Below are 20,480 nucleotides of genomic sequence, written 5' to 3'. Positions count from 1 at the left end.
AGACACTGTCATTTCCTTTTCACTGCTTCAGAAATTGATAAGGCCCATGTTGAAGCTTGGTCAGCCTGGGAACCTGAGTGGCTATGATGAGCAAAGCCCCACTGCCAAACCTTCTTGGCAGCAAATAAACCCAATGTGCAAATGAGGTCTTGGGAGTTGGTTGTTACTGCATTATAACTGAGCCCCTACTAACAGACATGTCTGGGTCTGTTTCGAGGACATTTTTTACCCTTTTATTTCTACTCTTAAGGGCTGATCACAGAAAAAAAAAAAAAAGGGATGTGTTACAAGGTCCTCTCCCTGTATGAATCAGGTACCTGAATCAGGTAATCAATTACTTGATTCGGAGACTGCCTGGTGGTATGTTGGACTATATCTAGCAACTCTTTAGATGCCTTTTCTAGAAGTGAGTTATCCCTGAGCCAAAGGGTGCCAATGGATATCTACCCTTAATAACTAAAGTGCAAAGAAGTTGAAACAACTAGAAATACAACAGTATGTACTTTGTTTATGAGATGCAACAGGTCTTTGAACAAGTTCCTCTTTGAACAAGTGCCCTCTAGCGGGGATGCTAAGAGCTAAAGGAGGTAGTGAGCTATTGTTTCCAAACTGAGAAGGTGCCAAAGGCAAGAGAGGATGCATTCTTAGGGTCTGCTCACCAGATAACTGCTGAAAGAAATCACCAGGAAATTTTGCCGCTTGTGAGATTACTTGCTGCTAAAAGCAATTGCTTAAGAGTATTACTGGTGATGTTTAGCTGGTGTCTGCATCTCAAACTTTAATGTTCATGTGAATCGCCTGGGAATCCTGTTAAAATTCAGACTAATTCAGTCCATTTGGGACGAGGGTGGAACAAAACTGAATGGTTCTAACAAGCTTCCAAGTAATGCCAAAGCTGCCGGTTCTCTGATTGCACTTTCAGTAGCAAGGAGCTAACATAATTGTTCTCAACCATGGCTGCATATTAGAATCATCTGGAGAACTTTGAAAATGCTGATGTCTGGATACCATCCTCAGATGTTTTGATTTAATTGGTCTAGGAGTGGCCCAGGGCCAGGGTCTTTAGGCAATACTAATATGTTGCCAAGGGTCAGAATGACTGAGCTAAAACCTGTGGCTCCTTCTAATGAGCACAGCATCAAGGACACAGCTGGACATTAGTCCCCACTGTTATCCATAGGAGAAGGTAGAGATTCCTAGTACTTTAAAAACAAAAATAATAATTATAATTAGAGGTTATCATTTCCTGAACACTTACTATATGTCAACAACTCTACAAATTACATTAATTCTCTAATTTAATTGTTACAAACGTTGTAGGGTAGGTACCATTACTAACTCTATATGTATAGCTGAGGAAATTGGGGTTCAGAGAGGCTATGTAAATTGCCCAAGTTCATATAGCAACTAAATTAATAATGTGGAGGTAAAGCCAGGCAATCTAACGCTAGAGCCCTTCCTTACACTTAGTCACTACTCTGCTCAGTGTTTTCTAGTGAAGAAAATGGATAATCATTTTCTCTAGGAAACACCACAGAAACAAGCCCATAAGCTCTGGGTGGGAACTCAAATAAAGACTCTACAGAGAAGCTCTAAATACCAATTAGGTCATTGTGGGAAAGTGAGAAATCTCGCACGATGAGCATTTTTTTGAACTACATGTCTATCCTTGTATGGAATATGTGCATTTAGCCTCGCTCCAGATATTTCTACCCCTGTCTATTTACCTCTTTCCAGGTGATGTTTCCAGAGTATCTGTTCCTAGTTATTTGGGGAAGAAGATTTGGTTCTGATACACACTTGAGTGAGAGCAGGCTGCAGGGTGCGTCTCTGAGGTCACCTTGCCCCTCCCAGTCTCAGGTGTCTGGTCACCCTATAGCTTCTCTCAAGCTAGAGCTTCTCAATGAACTGTGCTGCTGCTGTGGGCCCTGGTGGAGACAGTGTGGGACAGGAAGTGTGCACCACCCTTCCCTTAAGCAGGCACAATGCCCACTCACTGTCCATTAACTTCCAAAGCACCACTGCCCAACACAAGGCTGGCACAGGAAACAGATTCTACCAGGTAACTATTGAAGAATAACTAGAAGAAATTACAACAGCATGGGGAATAACCTAACATTTGATGATAAATAGCATTGTTTCTCAGAAGCCAAGGGAAAGGAAAAGGTAAGCCCTTCCAGGATGTCTTCTCATAGGCATGTCCATTTTACAGTCTTAGGGTTCCCCTCCTGTGCCTCTCTTCAAAAAGATAATCTCATCTTCAGTTTCACAGAATAAATCCTCTCTAACTACAGGAAAACCTTATTTCCCACCCTAGAATTCTTTTCCTAGGGTGCTTTCCCTCTCCCCTTACTGCTAACCAGGACAATGGGACTCAGTATCTACGGCTGCCCCCTTCTCAGAGGCTGGGTTCCTCTTTTGAAAACACGTGGGACTGCACCTTTGGTGGTCAGGTGCAGCCTCTGTCCTCTGCTGGTGGGACTCCAATATGTGTTGTTGCCTGCTTCCATGGCCTTGCAGATTCGCTCCTGGTCTCCTGTGGTAGGTAACATCCCTGCACCGATTTCCACCTCTCCTTTCACCTGTCTCTCTCTCAGGGACTGAGACACACCCCAATATCTCAAGGACAAACAATGCCTTGGAGAGACAGTGTAAACAACAGTGAGACAAAGGAAAGCACCTTCCTGGTGGGCTCTTCTACCTGCTAATTACTTACAGGGAGTCATATATAAACATTTCACTGCCCAAATAATGAGATCCTTGTCCACAAAATGATGCATGGTGGTTTCAGTTCTTTTTTCCCCACCCTTTCCAGCTTCTCAGCATAATAAGCAATGCCTATAACAGAACTTAACCAAGAGTCTCCTTTTCTGAGACACTGCTGCCCTTCATTAGAAGACAAAGCAATGCTGTAACATATGATAACACTGCTTTTCCTGCTAGTACCTTAGCTTTGAGGATGCAGCTCGGAGTAGGAAGGCACATTCAAACCGTCTCTGTACTAGCCTTTTTGGAATAGGGCATACTTCAATTTTACTGTAGCCCTGAGAAGCTGCACGATAAAAAAAATAATCAAAGTCTTTAGTATCAGAGAGACAAGGGTTGAAGCTTCCATTCTTTATTTACTAGCTCTGGGACCTTGGACAACATACTTAACCTTTCGATTTTCTTACCTAAAATGGGTTAATAAGTTTGCCTTATTAGATATGAGGACTAAATAAAATATGCATACAATTTACCTGGTATATAGTTGATAAACATAAATAATAGTGTCCTTCCTTATCCCTTCTAATTTCTGGGATATTTCTAAATATTTATTTTGGGGGTATGCATATGTAGAATTCTTTGTGTTCTTATAGCAGCATTCTGATACAAAATCAAGTCAGACTAAACAATTTGCTGGAATCATCCTTTTTAACCCTTACAAAAACCCTATGGAATTGGTGCTAATATAATCCCTATTTCACAGATAAGGGAATTGAGGTTAAGGAGACATGCCCCAAGTTATTCAGATGGGATGAGATTTTACCCTTAGAACCTGGTTAAAAGAAAGTGAGACACAAGGCAAGTAACAGCAAAATGGAAAATTACAGGCTGGGTATGGAAGCTCATGCCTGTAATCCCAGCACTTTGGGAGGCCGAGGCAGGAGGATTCCTTGAGCTCAGGAGTTCCAGAACATCCTGGGCACACTCTATTATTTAAAAAAAAAAAAAAAAAAGGATTGTGGAAGAAAAACAACAATCCTTTTAATCCTGGGCTTCTTAGGACTAGAAACTATATAATTTTGATAAAGCTCCCTTAATTAGGCCAAAGCAATAGTTCTGTGTGTGCTCTTTGAATTTTCACAACTGGGATTTAGCCTTTTCCTGTCTGAGAAAAAAACAGGAAAGTGACCTTATAAGAAAACTTGAATTTAACTGAAGTTGGCAGGACACAGGTGGGCTTTTAGATAGTCTATGAACTATTTTGCACGGATATGCTAAATATTTTCTCTTAGTAAGATATATTTAACTTCTTATTAATATCTAAAGTTTTGATATTGGCTTTTTATTTCTAGAAAAACAGAATTTAACTCATTTTAAGTTCTCTTCAGAAAATCTGTTTCATGGCAATTACCCAAGTCCAAGGCAGCTCTTTCCCAGACTCCTGGCAGAGCACTCACCTGATAATAGTGTTCCCACAGGGGATTCCAGTCATCTGGAAAAGCATTGTCAGAAAAACCTCCTCAAATCATGTCAAGATGAAATAATATTAGAAGTGTTGCCTCTGCTGGATTATCCAAGGCACGCATTTCAGAGCTGATTCCTCCCAAATGCTACTTAAAGATCAGTGACATGCTTCCTGAACACATATCTTTTCTCCATAATCCTATTTCTTTATGTGCTTACTAGAGAGAATATCTCTTAAAAAAAAAAAAAAAGGCTTAGTGGCTTAGCTCACATTTTGCTTTAATAGCCCTTTTTTGTTTTCAGTGAGACTCCTTTATATTTCTCTCTCTCTCTCTCTCTCTCTTTCTCTAACATTAATCTAGAAAAGGATATTTCTCAGCAGAACACACATTATTAAGGGTCATCCTCATATGGAGCCATCAGCAGCTCCACACAGTTTAGCTGATCTATGAGGCTTTAATGCAAAAACACTTGCTTTCATTTGTTCCTAACATTAAGCTTTGGAAAAATTCATTAAACTGTATAGAAGAGTGATAGACCTCATTGATTCTTCTGTTTTTTATCTGTGAAATCAGGAGAGTAGATGAGGTATTTGTATAATATTTATGGATATTAGAAATTTCTGATAACCCATTATTAGGGAATGTGTAAGTTTCTTCTTGCTGCTCTCACAATTTGCCACACACTTAGTGGCTTAAAACAACACAAGTTTGTTATCTACACTCCTGAAAGTCAGAAGCCCAAAATGGGTCTTATGAAACTAAAATCAAGGTGTCGGCAAAACTGCATTCATTATTTCTGGAGGTCCTGGGGGAAAATCCATATTCTCACCTTTTCCAGTTAGTAGAGGTCATCTGTACTCTTTGGCTTGTGGCCCTTTCCTCCATTTTCAAGGCCAGCAGGGTAGCATCTTCAAATCTGTATTTCTGATCTCTGCTTTCTGTTGCCACACCTCCTTCTCTGACTGTGACACTCCTGCCTTCTTCCATCTTATAAGGACCCTTGTGATTACACTGGGCATACTCAAATAATATAGATTAACCCTCCCATATCAAGATTCTTAACATTATCACATCTGCAAAGTCGCTTGTGCTATGTAAGGTAACATATTCACAGGCTTCAGAAATTAGGAGGCAGACATTTTCGGATGCAGACGTTTTGGTAGGCTGTTACCCTGCCTACCACAGAAAGGTACTGATTAAATGCCTACAACATGAACTTTCACTTACACAGTCACATAAATATAAGCGTGTGCAAAATATTACATTTAGTGAGTGGTTTGGTGTGGGCAGGGGATACTCACAGCACAGCCATTTTAGAGAACACACACAGTTCCGGTAAGGATAGATTCTAAAGAGACCACTTTGTGGAATGGGTTTTCTTAAAGGGTCAGCTAAAGCTACACATGAGAGTTGCCCCCTCCCATGGCCAAGGAAAATGTCACATGGCATGTGGTGGATCACCAAGTGGGTCTAGAAAACAAAGTGAGTAAATTCGTGGATGGCACACTGCTGTGTTTTATTACGGTGCAGAAGTTCCCTTAAGCTTGAAGGTTTTTTCCCTGCTGTTTCACTTGCCAGCAGAGTTGCTCTGTAGATTACACAGTATGTCAACTCTCTGAATGCTTTCCACTCACTAGAGCGTCTGTGCCTTTAAACATTAAGATATGGAAGAATTTTAGGGTTCTTCTAATCCACCTGCGGTGTGTGATAGATGAATAAACAGACACACAAAGCGTAATTAACTTGCCCAAAGTCACTCTGGTAGAAACTGAGCTATAACCAGACGCTGGCATGATTCCTATTCCAGTGCTCTGGCTGCTATGCCATATTACCTCTGGCTTTGTTTGCAAATGCTGTTGGGACAAGCAAATGAATAGCAGGTGGTTAAATATGGATATTAAAGCTTTACTTTCATAGCAAATAGATGGGAATTAATGCTAATTTCTGAAATGCAAGAGTACCTCTCTTTTATTTAGGAATGATGAAGTCACATTTTGAAATAAAAGGAACACTATATTTTCACATTTAAATTAATATTCTACAAGTCTGATAAATAAGAATCAATATGAAAGGAAAATTATTTTACCCACCATAGTTGGGAAAATTGTCATTGTTCTCTGTTGCTTCTTTTATCCATATTATTTAATTTTTTCCTTTTGATAAAGATTTATCTACTTTGAGTTAGAATAAAATCCAAACTTTCCTTACTTAGAAAGAAAACTATCAGCAGCCTATTGTTTGCCAGGGGGAAATTATAAAGTCTTCAATATTCCTCTCAGAGAAAAATGTCAATTTCCTGGGATCTGAGATTATTTTAAGTGCTTTATCTTTACATAACCAAAATGTCCCCAGGCTTCTTCAAACATTAACATTCCAGACCTACATTTCCTTGGTTTATTAGCCTCCACCTGCTGCCTAGGACTCCATCAGATCCCCGAGGCCTCCTCTGTCTCCTCGGGTCTTTCTTTAGGGTGGGTCTCAGTTGTGCTGGCTGCCAAATTTGAGCTTGCTCCTCCACCACTACCTCCTCACTGATGCCTGAGACCTATTCTTCCCAAAGCAGAAGTGGGGAGATCCCCGTCAAACTCCCTTACTCAATTCCATCTTGTATTTGGTTATTTAGTCACCAAAGCAGCACTTGGTTACCCTAAATGTGACAAAAGCACCCCTGGAAGTGTGTTAGCTTCTTCTCACTCTCTAGCAGGTTCTCTGTTGTCCTGTCAGGTTGAGGAACAGACATAATTACCCTCTGTCTTGCCAACATGCATATAATCAATGAATATGGATAGATATGCTAGGGAAGAGTGGGGAGTGGGAAAAGGCGACTCAGTCTGTCAGGCTCAGCTTTCTATACTGAGATAAGTAACTGCCTGCTAATTTATGATCATGATGAGTGATTTTTAAGTGGCAGGTATAAAATGCTCCCCAACAGCTTCCCATTCTATTAATTTCATTTTTAACTTATTATTTAGTCAACTTTACTTTTACTGATGACTGTCAGAAGTAGAAAAACACTGTTAAGAAAAGTGGGGCCGGGTGCCGTGGCTCACGCCTATAATCCCAGCACTTTGGGAGGGTGAGGCAGGCAGATCACTTAAGTCCAGGAGTTTGAGACCAGTCTGGGAAACATGGCAAAACCCTGCATCTACAAAGAATATAAAAAATCCAGCCAGGCTGGTGGTGCATGCTTGTAGTCCCAGCTATTCGGGAGGCTGAGATAGGAGGATGGCTTGAGCCCAGGAGGCAGAGGTTGCAGTAAGCCAAGATTGTGCCACCGCATTCCAGCCTGGGTGACAGAGTGAGACCCTGTCTCAAAAAAAAGAAAAAAAAAGTGAGAAACATTGAAGTTATCTAATACTCTTTTTTAAAAAACAAAAAAGATAATTACTTTATTGAAAACACTTTAAAAATAACGAAAATCTAAGCCAAAAATTACCCATTAAATCCTGAATTAAAGACAATGTTTTCATTCTCCCAGGTTACCACCCAGCACCTTTTTTAATGCCTCTGTAACATGTTATTAAACATGTAGGGGATGTAAAAGGAAGACCCTCTGTGGGGTCAAGACATGTTTTGTTAAAATTCTAATTCACAGATACATTTTTCCAAATAGGATTATGAATTTCTTTGGAAACTTTTTCTTTCTCTCAAATTCTACCTCCCAAACATAAGAATCATCTAGACTCCTTTCTGAGATTTTCTCTTTTCTTCACCACCCATGTGTAAATAGTTTTCCTCCCAGCCAGGCTCATGAAGGAGCAGTTTGCAGCCAGGCTGCGGCAGGCTTGCCTATTCTCAGTCCCAGTGCAGCTTCTCAGAGCCCCTGGCTCCCCTTGGCCATTCAAAGGCTGGCCTTGATGTAATTTTATGACTGTAAAAGGTGATGTTTCTTCCTGCAGTTTCCTTCACCCTGTCTTCCCATATTACTTGCTATTTTGAGATTCAGAACATTTCTTCAGCTGCTTCTCTCAGATTTTTTTCTCTGTGTTCCTCTTACCAAAGCTTTTATGTCAGCCTTCATCTCTATGCTGATGTATCTCAGAGGGAGAAGTAAGCGGCTACTTTGGTAATTGATTTATTCATCTTATATTTTTGGGTTTTTTTGAGATGTAATTTGAGTGTCTCAAACACATTACTTTCTTTCCTTTTTTTCTAAGGACAGAGGAATTTGGAGTTGGGTGGAAAAAGAACAACAGAGGAAAGATATTCCTTTGTCATTATAACCAATATTAAAATAGTTATGAGCATCTACTATATGGCAAGCACTGGTCACAACAATGCATGAGGAAAATACAGCCCTTATTCTCCCAGAAGGTACAACCCAAGGTAGGGGACAAGCTAGGAGTGGCAAAGGGGATGTGCGAATACAGCTTAGTCACCGGGAAGGAAGGGATATGTAAGTTGCTTTGAAAACACAGGGACAATTTGACTTCCTCTTTTCCTAATTGAATACCCTTGATTTCCTTCTCCTGCCTAATTGCCCTGGCCAGAACTTCCAACACTATGTTGAATAGAAGTGGTGAGAGAGGGCATCCCTGTCTTGTGCCAGTTTTCAAAGGGAATGCTTCCAGTTTTTGCCCATTCAGTATGATATTGGCTGTGGGTTTGTCATAAATAGCTCTTATTATTTTCAGATACGTCCCATCAATTCCTAATTTATTGAGAGTTTTTAGCATGAAGGGTTGTTGAATTTTGTCAAAGGCCTTTTCTGCATCTATTGAGATAATCATGTGGTTTTTGTCTTTGGTTCTGTTTATATGCTGGATTACATTTATTGATTTGCGTATATTGAACCAGCCTTGCATCCCAGTTTTCCCAGCACCATTTATTAAATAGGGAATCCTTTCCCCATTTCTTGTTTTTGTCAGGTTTGTCAAAGATCAGATACTTGTAGATATGTGGCATTATTTCTGACGGCTCTGTTCTGTTCCATTGATCTATATCTCTGTTTTGGTACCAGTACCATGCTGTTTTGGTTACTGTAGCCTTGTAGTATAGTTTGAAGTCAGGTAGTGTGATGCCTCCAGCTTTGTTCTTTTGGCTGAGGATTGACTTGGTGATGCGGGCTTTTTTTTGGTTCCATATGAACTTTAAAGTAGTTTTTTCCAATTCTGTGAAGAAAGTCATTGGTAGCTTGATGGGGATGGCATTGAATCTGTAAATTACCTTGGGAAGGATGGCCATTTTCACGATGTTGATTCTTCCTACCCATGAGCATGGAATGTTCTTCCATTTGTTTGTATCCTCTTTTATTTCCTTGAGCAGTGGTTTGTAGTTCTCCTTGAAGAGGTCTTTCACATCCCTTGTAAGTTGGATTCCTAGGTATTTTATTCTCTTTGAAGCAATTGTGAATGGGAGTTCACTCATGATTTGGCTCTCTGTTTGTCTGTTATTGATGTATAAGAATGCTTGTGATTTTTGCACATTGATTTTGTATCCTGAGACTTTGCTGAAGTTGCTTATCAGCTTAAGGAGATTTTGGGCTGAGACAATGGGGTTTTCTAGATATACTATCATAAATGGTGCTGGGAAAACTGGCTAGCCATATGTAGAAAGCTGAAACTGGATCCCTTCCTTACACCTTATACAAAAATCAATTCAAGATGGATTAAAGACTTAAATGTTAGACCTAAAACCATAAAAACCCTAGAAGAAAACCTAGGCATTACCATTCAGGACATAGGCATGGGCAAGGACTTCATGTCTAAAACACCAAAAGCAATGGCAACAAAAGCCAAAATTGACAAATGGGATTTAATTAAACTCAAGAGCTTCTGCACAGCAAAAGAAACTACCATCAGAGTGAACAGGCAACCTACAAAATGGGAGAAAATTTTCGCAACCTACTCATCTGACAAAGGGCTAATATCCAGAATCTACAATGAACTCCAACAAATTTACAAGAAAAAAACAAACAACCCCATCACAAAGTGGGCGAAGGACATGAACAGACACTTCTCAAAAGAAGACATTTATGCAGCCAAAAAACACATGAAAAAATGCTCACCATCACTGGCCATCAGAGAAATGCAAATCAAAACCACAATGAGATACCATCTCACACCAGTTAGAATGGCAATCATTAAAAAGTCAGGAAACAACAGGTGCTGGAGAGGATGTGGAGAAACAGGAACACTTTTACACTGTTGGTGGGACTGTAAACTAGTTCAGCCCTTGTGGAAGTCAGTGTGGCGATTCCTCAGGGATCTAGAACTAGAAATTCCATTCGACCCAGCCATCCCATTACTGGGTATATACCCAAAGGACTATAAATCATGCTGCTATAAAGACACATGCACACGTATGTTTATTGCGGCATTATTCACAATAGCAAAGACTTGGAACCAACCCAAATGTCCAACAATGATAGACTGGATTAAGAAAATGTGGCACATATACACCATGGAATACTATGCAGCCATAAAAAATGATGAGTTCACGTCCTTTGTAGGGACATGGATGAAATTGGAAATCATCATTCTCAGTAAACTATCGCAAGAACAAAAAACCAAACACCGCATATTCTCACTCATAGGTGGGAATTGAACAATGAGAACACATGGACACAGGAAGGGGAACATCACACTCTGGGGACTGTTGTGGGGTGGGGGGAGGGGGGAGGGATAGCATTGGAAGATATACCTAATGCTAGATGACGAGTTGGTGGGTGCAGCGCACCAGCATGGCACATGTATACATAAGTAACTTACCTGCACATTGCGCACATGTACCATAAAACCTAAAGTATAATAATAATAATAAAAAAAAAAAAATGCTAAAAAAAAAAAAAAAAAAAAAAAAAAGAAAACACATAAAGCTCTCGTCTGGGAGCTATATGTCAGGAAGTGTCTGCTCAGTGAGAGTGACTTCCAAGTGGAGACCTGACAGGTGAGTAGGAATTAGCCTGGCAAAGCCAAGAGGCTTGTTCCAGGACAAAGAAATAGATCTGAGGTAGGAGACTGCATGAGGAACTCAGGTTCCTGCAGGGAGTGCAGTATGGCTGGAGCCCAGACTGTGAGGGGGCAGCAGCAAGCAAGGAAGGGTCTCTCAAACAACTTTTGGTAGGTGGGACTTTTTCCTGAGGGAAACCGTCTCTGGTAGGGAGACAGGAAATGTTATAAGCTGGGAAGTGACAGGGTCACTGTGTTATTGTTTGGAGAAAAGATATTGGGTGTGGGAGGCAAGGAAGTAGGAAGCTGTCTTAAATTATCTAGAAATAACAGTGGTGTGACCAGAAAAGGTGGCTGTGGTGTTGGGAAACAGTCAGTATATTGGAGAGGTAAGGCAGTATATTGGAGAGGCAGTAAGATGGACAGGACTGGGTGGCTAACTCCGTGTGTAGATAAGAGAGAGAGGGATTTTCTTGGATGACATGTAGGATTCTGGCTTCAAATAATAGGTAGATATTGGTGGCTCTCATTGAGTCAGGGAACACTTGAGGAAGACTGGGTTTTGATTTCAGTTTGAAGAATGTTGAGGTTTATATGGGGGCAGGGGACGAGAATGAAAGCAGAGATAAGCATATATGGATCTGGAACTCAGGGTTGAAAATACACATTTGGGAATTATCAATAATAGTTGGTACAGATTTATAATTCCTTATCCACAACTCCAAATCTCAAAAGCCCTAAAATCCAAGTGATTTTGATTTTAAGTTTCATGCAAATGCATTTGAAGCAAAGCCTGATATGAGCTAAGTTAAGGTATTTTTAATCTTTATCCCAATAATATGATTATTTATACCTTTTGTTGTAGGAAGGTTAATGTGATCACTTATGGGGTGCTGCCCAGATCCTAATGTTAATGTTAGTAATATACAGTAAATACAGTGTTTTAGATTTCTAAAATCCAAAAAAGATAATCTAAATTTGAAACCATTTTGTCCTCAAGGGTTTGTGGACTTATATTTGAAATCTGGAGAGCGGATAAGAGCCTGAAGGACAGTCTGTGAAATAATGTGAGTTCTATGATGGATATGATAAATTGTCACTCAGTAGCTATCTCAAATATCTATCCTGTTTTGCAGAAACTAGAAAGTTAGAAACTACATTTTTCTCATCGGAAGCTGCTGTTTTAGATGAATTTCCCAAAGCAGATGAATTTCTGCCAGATTTGGAAGATGAAAGTGATGTAAAGGTTGTGTTCCTGCAGTTGCTGCTGGTGAGCCCAGCCATGAAGGATGTGGAAGTCTAGATTTGGTGGTAGCATCCTGAACAGGCTGCTTCCTGATCCTGGGAGCTTCCTGATTACGGTAGTGGAGGAGGTTATAAATGTCAGCTACAACTTTGTGAACAGTTGCAGAAATAAGGTCCATGGTAGCTACTTATATGCTTTATTATGTATTATGTTAATATACACGAAAGTATTTAAAGGAAGCATATATTTTGTACATGCCTTCCCCTTCTTTTTCCTTTTCTCTTTGATACACAGTATGTTGATGATTGCCAAATTTATCATTTTGGCCACAGGCACAGGATGTCCAAATAGTATGGTAACTGAACTAGGAAAGAACTGAGTGTCACCCAGTGGTGACTGGATGGATGCAGTTACTGATGGAACTTTGGGTCTTCTCTTCACAGGGGAAGATGAGATTGTTTTCATAGGTGTGAAACATAGTGTTGTCACATTAGGTAGGAGCACATTGCTGTTGCTAGTGGTGTTAAGTGTGGGTAGAAGGATGTGCTGGGTGTTAAGTAGCCAATGGGGTATAGCTCCATCTCATGTTAGTCTAGTATGCTATTCTTTCTTCAGAGGCTGGAACATAAAATTACCTTTCCCATACTCTTGCAACTAGGATTCTGGATACGATTTGGGTTTTACCAATTAGATGCTTTTATGTGAGATTTGGAAAGTAGAAGTAAAGTGGGGAGATTCTAATGTTTCATATGTCATTTCTGTTTTAAGCACCATCTGGAGGTAGTATCTTTGACACTGGGGCAGCTTCCTGATCATAGCTTTGCCATTTTTATTGTTAGATTCCTGACTGTGGCAATGGGGGCTTAGTTCTGGAGTCAATAGATGGCACCTTCACAGTTCGACAAGTGGCTTAATGAGTGTAAGGGACAGTGTCTCCTTTTATGTTTTTGAAGATATTCCTAAAACATCAATCTTAAGTTTGCTTCTGAGCTTTCACAGTAGCTCTGCAGGTAATTTAATACTCTGTAGTAAATCCCTCCCTGCTTAACCTGGCTAGAGAAAATTCTGTTTGCTTCAGTCAATTCTGACTGAGAAGAAATAGTGTAATGTCATGGAAGGCTATGGATAATAAATTAGAAACAACTTCAAACTAGGCCACATCATGGAAGATAAGAAAAAAAATCTCTATCACCATTATCAGAATGAGCAAACAGAGCACAGAATAATTTTTTTGATGCTGTAAATACTTCTAGTGATTATGTGGCAAGACAAGGCTACAGATCAACATATATTTATAAATATATATATGCATAAAGCATATATATGCTTTCATAGAGATGAACACACAGCAAGTGTGCAAACAGTGAGACATGGATATCATAGAACACATTGTGAGTAAATAAAGAATTCACATCGATTCTACCCTTTACCCAGTAAGAGAATGCTCTAGGCCACCTCTTCCTCAAACTCTCTGTCTTCCTTGGCCATGGCATCCTGGTACTGTTGGTACTTGGGCACCAGGTCATTCATGTTGCTCTCAGCCTCAGTGCACTCATCCATCTCATTCATTCCCTCACCCATGTACCAGTGCAGGGAGGCCTTGCACCTGCACATGACAGTGAGCTGCTCCAAGATGCGCTCAAACAGCTCCTGGATGGCTGTGTTGTTGTTGATGAAAGTGGAGGACATTTTTAGCTCGGGAAGTGGCTAAATTTCACATTATGGGGGGATCAAATTATGGAACTCAAGAATTTATTGAATAAAATAAAAAATACATTTGAGAGCTTTAACAGTAGACTACATCAAGAAAGAAGGAATATTAGAATTTTAAGAGAGGTCTTTTGAAATAAACTGGTTAGACAGAATTAAAGAAAAAAGAGTTAAAAAGAATGAACAAAGACTATGTGACATATAGGGCACCATAAAATGACCAAATATAAAAATGTTTAGTATTCCTTAAAGCGAAGAGAAAACCAAAGGGATTTTTAAAAGCCTATTTATTGAAATAATAGCTTAAAAACAACCAAAGTCTAGCGGGAGATTGAGACATCTAAATATAGGTGGCTCAGGGGTGACCAGATAGATACAAACTAAAAAGGCCTTCTCCAGAGCACATTACTGTCAACTGTCAAAAGTCAAGGACAAAAAGAGTATTCTAAAACCAGCAAGAGGAAAGTGTCTAGTCACTCTTAGGGGAATTATCATCAGACCCTACAGATTTCTCAGCAGAAACCCTTCAGAACAGAAGAGAATGTGATAATATAATCAAAGTGCTGAAAGAAAACCACCTATCTGCTAAGGATATTACACTAGCAAATTTATCCTTCATAAATGATGGAGAAATAAAGTCTTCTCTAGATAAGCAAAAGCTGAATGAATATATCACCACTAGACTGGCCCTTCGAGAAATGCTTCAGGGAGTCCTACATCTGGAAGTAAACGAACAATATCTACCATCATAAAAACACACAAAAATATTAAACTCACTGGTAGAGCACATACAAATAAGGAATAAAAAGAACTCAAATGTTATCACTACAGGAAACCATGAAACTACAATGATAAACAATAAGAAAGAAAGGAACGACGGAGATACAAAACAACCAGAAAACAATAAAATGACAGGAATAAGCCTTCACATATCAATAATAACCTTGAAGGTAAACAGATTAAACTTTCCATTTAAAAGATATACACTGGCCAGGCATGGTGGCTTATGCCTGTAATCCCAGCACTTTGGGAGGCCAAGGTGGGTGGATCACTGAGGTCAGGAATTTGAAACCAGCCTGGCCAACATGGTGAAACCCTGTCCCTACTAAAAATACAAAAAAAAAAAAAAAAAAAAGGTGGGACTTGTGGCAGGTGCCTGTAATCCCAGCTACTACAGAGGCTGAGGCAGGATAATCACTTGAACCCAGGAGGTGGAGGTTGCAGTGAGCTGAGCTCATGCCACTGTACACTAGCCAAACAACAGAGCAAGACTCTGTCTCAAAAAAAAAAAAAAAAAAAAAAAAAATACAGGCAGGCTGAATGGACCAAAATGAAAAACAAAAAACCCAACTATGTGCTGCCTATAAGAAACTTACCTCATCTGTAGAGACACATACACATAGACTGAAAGTAAAGAGGTAGAAAAAGATATTCCATGTAAATGGGCACCAAAAAAGTGAGCAGGAGTAGCTATAGTTATATCAGATAAAACAGATTTTAAGTCAAAAATAGTAAAAAGAGACAAAGAAGGTAATTATATCATGATAAAGTAATCAAGTAAGCAAGAGGATATAACAATCTAAACAGAGATACAAGCAATATTTGAGCACTCAGATATATGTGTATACATAGCAATTATTTATCGGCGAAGAGAGAACTGAGAAGGAGAAAGGAAAAAAGAAGGCATTTTTTCAAAGGAATCCCAGGGGTTCAGGATGCATTTGAAAGGGGTACGGACTGAAGATGAATGGCTTCCTATCTAGAAAGAGGGGAGCAGGTATCCCTGGTTCCCTTCTCTTCCTAGCAGATACCCAGGGTACATGAGGGAGAGAGGGAAGAGTATCCTCTTTCCCTCTTCCATTCCTAAGTCCCAGCGAACTTGGCAGGTGCCACCATGGGTGTTAAAGTGACTTGCACCCATGAAGCAGGGGGGCCTAGAAGGGGGGAGTCGTCTGCTCTTACCCACATACACCGTATTTCTCCTGGTGTCAGTAGCCTTGAATTCCCTAGACCTCATTTATGCCACAGATACTAACATGGCCTTTATCCATGAAACAGGAAGCTTGGGTTTGGCTTTATTGGCAGGAATCAGCCATGTTTACTTGCACTGTGCCTTTTAACTTCTATTGTCATCTGCCTCTGGATCCCTTAGATCCAGTTTTCTTTCCTAGGGCTTTGACCTGAAGTTTAGAATTGAGTTTGGGACAAAATGTTTCTCATGGTGGTTGCTGGACAGGATCCTTATCATAAGCCAAATGCTAAGGTGAAACTGTGTCTGATAAAGGATAAATAACCAGAATATGTAATTAGCTCAAATAACTCTATAGGAAAAAACAAATGATCTGATTAAAATATGGGCAAATGATCTGAATAGACATTCCTATTCAGAAAAAAAAAGACTTACAAATGGCAAACAGATATATGAAAAGATGCTCAACATAATTGATCATCAGAAATGCAAATCAAAACTACAATGAGATATCATCTCACCTAATTAAAATGGTTTTTATTCAAAAGACAGGCAATAACAAACGCTGACAAGGACACAGAGAAAAGAGAACTCTCATACACTGTTGGTATGAACATAAATTAGTTCTATTGTTAAAAACAATATGGGTAAAAAACAGATGGGTAAAAAACAGATGCTGATGAGGATGCAGAGAAGGGAACACTTATACACTGTTGGCAGAAATATAAATCAGTACAGCCACTATGGAAAACAACATAAAGATTTATTTAAAAATTAAAAAATAGAACTACCATATGATCTAGCAATCCCGCTACTGAGTATTTATCTAAAGGAAAGGAAGTCAGTTTATCAAAGGGGTACCTGCACCCCTATGCTTATTGCAGTGTTATTCACAATAGCAAAGATATGGAGTCAACCTGAGTGTCCATCGACAAACGTATGGATAAAGAAAATGTGGTATATATACACAATGGAATGTTTTTCAGCCATATGAAATGAAATCATGTCATTTGCAGCAACATGAGTGGAACTGGAGGTAATTATGTTAAGCAAACTAAACCAGGCACAGAAAGATAAATATCACATGCTCTCACAAATATGTTGGAACTAAAAAAGTTGATTTTATAGAGGTAGAGTAGAATGTTCCCAGATGACAGGAAGGGTGTGTGGCTGGAAGTGGGGAGATTAAAAAAGATTGGTTATTGGTTACAAACATACAGTCATACAGAAAAAATAATTTCCAATGTTCAATAGCAGAGGAGAGTGACTATAGTTAACAACAATGTATCATTTATTTCAAAATAGAAGAAATGATTTGAAATGTTCCCAACACATAGAAGTGATAAATATTGGAGGTGATAAATACCCTAAATGCCCTGACTTGACCATTACACATTTTTATGCATGTAACAAAATGTTACATATGCCCCATAAATATGTAAAAATATTATGTATCAATAAAATTCCATCGATTGAGTTCAGTAAACAATAGACTTTGTTGCCCTTAGCCAGAAGGAAATGATGAAATGTCTTTTGGGAAGAGAAATGAGATGAGGTTCTTTTTATCCCTTTCTAGACTGTAGATCTGATAGATATTTTAAAAACATTTTTCTTTTCAGATGCGGAAATGGAAGCTCAGGGAGCTCAATTGCCTTTACTTACAAAACTAGCTTATGGCAGTTCCCTGCTAAAGCTAGGTGACCTGACTCAGTTTGGTCTCAGACTAGGGTTCTCTCAGCATTACATCCTGTTCTTATTCCTGATCAATTGCTGGAAGAAAGTCCCAAATTTTGACCTAGAGAAGAGGATGAGGGTAGGCTCCAGTTAATCTCTGACCCCAATCTTTGTTACGTGCTCCACAATTATGCATAGATATTCTTTCTTTCTTTGAGAGTAAGGTTTTTTTTTTTAATTTGGGAAAGCAAAGAACTCATTGGTGTCCTTTTGCTCCTTCAGAGCTGTTTGTCTTGCCTTCTTTCATCCCTGGCTGCCTTGACTGTTCTAACCAATATCATAGCAGGAGTGAGTACTTGCGAGTGTGAGAATGTTCTTTTCTTCTCATTACCATGAAATTGTTATACTTGTTTTATTTTGATTTTTTAATCAGTGGGCTGCCAGGTCTAAACTTTGCTTACTTTTTGCCTGTGGATTATCCAGAGAAAGCAGCACTGTTTCTTAGGTAATTGTATCTTTGTATATGTTTCCACTTTTTCTGTGCACAATAGGCCATCATCATATAGTATGTTTGACATCTAGCAAAAGAAATAAAATCTCTATGGTCCACAGTATATCAAGAACAATGAAAGAAACATAGTATCTGAGGTGGAAGACCCAGATTCTAATCTTAGCTTTTTTCTATAACTTTTCTTTCTGTGTAACAACATCTGAGTTTTAATCAAAAAACAAGGTAACTGGACTTGATAAGTTGTTCTCAAACTTATTCAGACAGTAGCAATGCTGGAAGTCAGTGTAATTTTGTGGAATACATATTTATTTAATTTCATAAAATGAATAGGTAACAAATTTACAAGCAGAAAACATTAGGTTATACAATAATAATAACAGTCACTGAAAATAATAGAACACATCCATTCAATTAGTCATAGGATAACAGTAGCAGATGAAAGTTTGAAAACATGACCAAAAACTTACCGAAAATGATTGCTTTCTTTTTTATTTATTTGTTTATTTTATTTATTTATTTATTTTGAGGCAGAGTCTCATTCTGTTTCCCAGGCTGGAGTGCAGTGGCGCGATCTCGGCTCACTGCAAGCTCAGTCTCCTGGGTTCATGCCATTCTCCTGCCTCAGCCTCCAGAGTAGCTGGGGCTACAGGCACCCATCACCACGCCCGGCTAATTTTTTGTATTTTTAGTAGAGACGGGGTTTCACCGTGTTAGCCAGGATAGTCTCGATCTCCTGACCTCGTGATCCATCATCCTTGGCCTCCCAAAGTGCTGGGATTACAGGCATGAGCCACCACACCCGGCGATTGCTTTCTTTAGAAAGCTTGAAATTCCAAAGATTTTATCCTCTGGCTAAGTATTTTTTTGCACTGAAAAAAATGTCAGTGTTCAACATTAGATTTAAATTACTTTGTCTAATGTGCTGAAAACTGAGATTCTAAAGAAGTACCATTTAAGAACCTCTGAACAGCATCTCTCAGCTCTAAAATGTCTATCTCTGTCCATTGCTTCTTGGTCAATTGTTACTTGTTCTGATTGTAATTGCTTTTCAGATTATGGATACTGGGCAGGTGTATTATAACTTTCTGTATACACTAACTCAAAGCTTTGAATGGGATAACCATTTAGAGTGGAAATTCAGGTAGAAATTGTGCTCCTGACTAACGCTTCTGGAACATAGTGTTATCTCCCAGTGCTGCTGAAATGTCTCCGTGGAAACACTCCTTCCCACAGAGGAGAGTAAAGGTGCCCTCCACAGTTTAGGCATTCTGAGGTCCACTATAGGTATAGTATATCTTTGAAATCTGGATTCTATCTTTAAAATTTATGTAAAAACTTCTTATAAAAGTTTTAAATTGCTCATCACCAGAAAGAAAAAACAAAAACAAACCTACAGGTGAAACTGTGCTCTAGAAGACTGTAGTGTTTATCAGAGGTAGATTACCTACTGGGGGTAGGTCAAGGGTGTACCTTCTCAGATTTGCAAGCCTCATCTTGGCTCCAGACCCCTTTTTATCTATCTAGCACAGACCTACCATGAAAGTACCACTGCAACACCAGAGAAATTTTCAATTAATCTACAATAAGAACACTGGTAGCCCTGTTACAAACTAATTGCTGTGAGCAGGGAAAATTAAGACTTCTAAATGTCAGGTTCTATGTCCAGAATGAACACTACACTGCTTGCATGCATGTGCTGACTTAGTTCTTGAATGACTCATGTAACCTTAAGATCACCACTTTTTGTAGGAATAAAAGCAAACTAAACTGTCCAAATAGGGAGGAGTCCCTCTTTTGTGATGCTTCAATCCTGGATGAATGAAAACTGATAAAAGACATAAAAGAAGAGAGGTAGGTGAAAAAGCATGTTAATTAACAAATACTTTCTTTTCTAAGGTAGTGCTTATAAAGCAACTCAAGCCATTACTGAAATATTTTAAGCCTCTCCAAAACATTGGTGAAATATTCAGATAATTGAAATGACAAATATGCCTCTATTTTGAATTAGGTAATTACCTGAAGTTTTCCTTTTGCTTTCTCTGTGCGCCACATACCTAAGATATATTATTGCCTTATTTACAGAAAAAGAATAGGAAAAAAGAGGGGAATTGCCAGTTTATCTCTTATGTAAATTCAAAATTAAATTAATAGACACATGAAGAAAAGTATGTTATAGATTAGTATGCCTTTGTTGCACCCAAAAATCTCCTGCCTTTTTGACCTTTTGTCGGAACTGTTCTTTCATTTATTCATTCAACAAATAGTTTTTCAATACCTGTGATTCTTCAGAGACTGCTATAGGTACTAT

The sequence above is a fragment of the Pongo abelii genome, chromosome 3 (genome assembly GCF_028885655.2).
Source record: "Pongo abelii isolate AG06213 chromosome 3, NHGRI_mPonAbe1-v2.0_pri, whole genome shotgun sequence".
NCBI classification, from domain to species: Eukaryota; Metazoa; Chordata; class Mammalia; order Primates; family Hominidae; genus Pongo; species Pongo abelii.
This window is presented reverse-complemented; position numbering follows the sequence as displayed.